This window comes from Silene latifolia, chromosome Y (assembly GCF_048544455.1).
Source record: "Silene latifolia isolate original U9 population chromosome Y, ASM4854445v1, whole genome shotgun sequence".
NCBI lineage: Eukaryota > Viridiplantae > Streptophyta > Magnoliopsida > Caryophyllales > Caryophyllaceae > Silene > Silene latifolia.
The window spans coordinates 418,626,807-418,630,806 of NC_133538.1; the positions used below are offsets into that span (position 1 = coordinate 418,626,807).

The following is a 4,000-nucleotide window of genomic DNA, read 5'->3' on the forward strand; positions in this document are numbered from 1 at the left end:
ATGAGATACTGTCTCCCACTAATTTAGTGGGAGACATAATAGGCAAAAAAGAAATTTGATGGTTCCCTCATCCCATCATGTGAAAGGTCTCTCAATAATGATATTGAGAGACCGTCTCTCCGGAGTTTTTATGATTTTATTTTCGCTATACTTCTCCTTTTATCATTTCCGTACCCATGAATATATTTAAACCGTTTTAAACTTAAGACCATGTCACACAATATACGAGAAATTCTGAAAAAGATTAGTGGTGTGTCCCAAGCCCACTTGCAAACTTATAAACTACTCTATGAAACTAATGAGCGTGAAGCCAATGTTATTACTTCTCGGCTCCCGCAGTCTCATTTAGTTTCTCACGTTTACCAACAGGCGAACAACGGCGTGGATTGGGAGACCTGCTACGTCGGCCATCATAATTCCAAAAGGTAATTAGCACGAGCCCTACTTTTCAACTTGAAATCACGTTTTTTACTAATCTGATTACTCTGAATTAATCGAATTGCTAATCCGTTTATTTTTTTTATCGGTTTACTGTTGTTAATCCCCGATTATTTTGTTAATTGGTTTTACTGATGTTACTCCGATTATTTTGTTAATTGATTTTACTGATGTTAATCGGATTATTGTTGCTGCTGTTAATCAGATTACTATTGTTGTTAATAGGATTTCGAAATTTTTCCAGTATTCATACTACTGTGAGTTTATTGAATGGTGATTATCGTTCGATTATAATCTTTGGTTGGTTGATTATCATACTACTATGTTTGTTGGTTTAGATGTTTAATGATTATTGATCTCATAATTATCAACATAGGCTTTCCCACTTGTATGTGTTGTTATGTACTGTTGCACACACTATATTTATAAAAATTACGTCTTTTGCTCTAAGCATTTTGGCTTTCACAAAATTCTCATTTAAGACGGACATTATCCGTCTTAAGCTTAAGACGGGTCAAATACATACCACATCACCCCACTTGTTGCCTAGAAAACGCCAAAAGTTTTGTCTTTATTACCACCATATGTTAGTATTTGAACTGTCTTAAGTATAACAACCCGACCCGCCACCGTCGTAACACAATCCCAATAAGATGGGATGTGCACTTTTGGGTCATTAATTGTCCTCACTTAAGCCCAAAAGTACAAAGCCTTGTTACTAAGTGGTGGGTGGAAGCCCTTATAAATATATCACAAACTGCTTATTTTCCCTATGTGGGACAACACCTGGGGTGTTACATTAAGCTTAAGACGGATAGTACCGTCTTAAGCAAGACTATTGTGCTTTTATTGTTTGGCTTTAGGTATGTCCTTGCTCCATATTTAAGCCTTTCAAAAAGTCTATTTGTGATTTTATGGAGTGCTCCTTGTGCCTAACAATAATACGTGGGTAGTATTTTAATGTAAGTAGTATTTTAATGTTCTTCCTATTTTTCCAAAACTTTAATGTTCTTCCCATTTCTCTATTATATATGAGTAGTATTTTAATGAAATGGGAAGAAAATTAAAATTTGGAGGGAGTACCATATTTTAAACATTAGGTTTGTTTATGTTGCTAATTGTATCACTAGGATCACTTTTGCAGTTTTTTCCCTGTTATATAACTATATATATACAAGTTAAACAGGAAGCCATGTTCTTATAATGGGATAAAACTGCATTATGCTCCAGTTGTAGTTTCCTCTTTAGGAGGCTGATCGAATAATTATGTGTTTTTGATGTAGTAATAGGATTTCGCAATTTTCAGTCATACTACTATAAATTTATTAATTGGTGTGATTATGGTTAGAACGTATTGATTATATTCTTTTTTTGTTAATTATCATACTAGTATGTTTGTTGGCTTAGATATTTGTTGATTATTGATTTTTAATGGTGGCATTGGTGTTAATTAGGAAGAAATTGACGAGGAAATGGAAAATTGAGAGTATGAGCAATAAAATAAGTTATATAGAGGAGGTTACAAAGGGGTATACTATAATTAAGTCGAATAGAGAAGAGTGTGTACGTGTGTGCTCATGTTTGGATGCTAGAGCAGCATTATGTATTGATATCTCGTTAGTAGAATGTGGGACGATGATGGGCAGTTTAGTAATTGGCACCAATTGTAGGTGGATCAAATCCCAGCGCCGTTGCCGTGGAGATTAATATTAGATCAACATTTTTATGTATCGTGTATGTGTATATTTTATTACCAACATAATTTCTACGTTTTATTAGTTTATACAAATTTTATTGGAGGGGAACTTTTAAGTGGATAACATATTTTCTAACCATTTTTTCACGCTGTTTACTTACTCTTTTCTTCTTCCTTTTTTTTTGAACTCTTTTTAAAACAAATTCTTCTTTAGATGCATGTTTATATTGAAAATGGTTGAAATAATGGTGTTGGTAGGGATGTAGTTCTTGCGGTGTAAAATAAGAATATGTTTGTTTAATTGTTTGCACCCGACCATTAGTGTATGCTTTTCCTGTAACTTCACTTACGTTGTTTCTGTGTCTGATGTGTAGAATTTGGATCATATGTTAGCTTCTTACTCTCTTGTAATACTAAATTTGACATGTGTTCCACTTACACTAATATTTTGTACTTATATAATTGTTTAGTTTACATCCTTGTTGATATGGATGAATTTTCTAAGCGTTAATCCTTCCTTCATTTAAGATTCTTCTTTTAAAAATTTACATTTAGATATAATAGAAGTGTTCATGGATTCTACTTTGGTGTGAGTAGTACTCTTAGTGATTCGCCTCATTGGATCTAACATGCCAATTTTATGGATTAAGGTAGAAGTTAGATTTTGGATGTACAAGAGCAAAGCTTGATGTTCATGTTCAGGTAAGTGTAATTATTCTTAGGAAGTGGCTAGCTATTGGACATTTGGACTGTCTATAAGAGTGTCGTCTTATGGACACACATCATGATAAGAGCTTAAGCAGAATAGATCATTATAAGACTGTTTTTAAAATTAATAACGTTTTTGTTATTATTTTTGCAGGTTAATATTTTTCATCTCAAAAAGTTGATGCGCCAATGAGAAGAGGACATTTATATTAATAATGTAAAACTATTAATTTTATTGTTATAAATTTGGGGTGTAATATTTTGTTTGCTTGAAGACATATTGTTGTTAGAATTCATTAATCTCATTAATATACATATTCATATATGTTCAAATTAGTTTAGTCATAAAATTAAAACTAGATCTTATGCATGCAAACATAAAACAAATTAGAGAAGAAATCACCACTTCTTACATTTGTATTTCGGATTTTTGGGCACCAACAAGATCTCCTTCTTGTTAGTTCTTGAGCTTCCTTATAATGGATGAACAAGGTTCAAATTAGAACCTCTCCCAAAAGCATATACCCAAGGAATCTCTTAATAACTTATATATTTATGAACTAGTAAAAATATAAGTTTAATTTAAAATAGCACACAAAAATATTTCGGTCAAGAGAGGAGTGATTTTTGTGAGTTTTATATCTCTAAAATCTTTCACAAAATGTAGAGAATGATAATTTCTTACACTAGAAAATTATGTAGTGTCTACAAAATGAATAATAGAGAAAAACCATTTTGTTTCTCTGCATGGAAAACCGGTTGGAGGGGTCTATGGGGAGCCAATGCATGGATCCAATTTTCTTCCCAAGAAGAGTAGGCTTGCATGGCTACATATAGAGTGTAATAATTGTGTTTTTCCCTTATTAAAATAATCAACACAATTTTATCCACTAATACCCTCTAATTTTCGGTACACTTGAGATAAAATGGGTAGTCCATTTTATTTTTTCATTTGTCAATTGTGACATATGTGACATGTTACTTGACATGTGAATTTGTAATGTATTTTTAACATATTAAAAATCAACATACTCATAAAATATGCCATATACAAAATCCACTAGTAATTCGTAATCACTTGTACCAAAATGGTTTATCAAATTATAAATTACAACGTCTTATATTTATAATAAATTATTCATTCAATTTCAATTGTTT

At 31.9% G+C, this 4,000-nt stretch overlaps 1 long non-coding RNA gene across 2 annotated transcripts; it reads left to right on the plus strand.

The window, feature by feature from the left end:
* Positions 1-236: 236 nt before the first annotated feature.
* On the plus strand, positions 237-3,143 carry LOC141626518 (uncharacterized). Of its 2 annotated transcripts, none has more exons than XR_012536096.1 (3): positions 237-425; positions 2,690-2,836; positions 2,997-3,143. It is a non-coding gene; the product is annotated as an uncharacterized LOC141626518 (long non-coding RNA). The 2 variants fall into 2 exon arrangements; XR_012536097.1 differs by having other exon boundaries at positions 2,699-2,836.
* Positions 3,144-4,000: the final 857 nt, after the last annotated feature.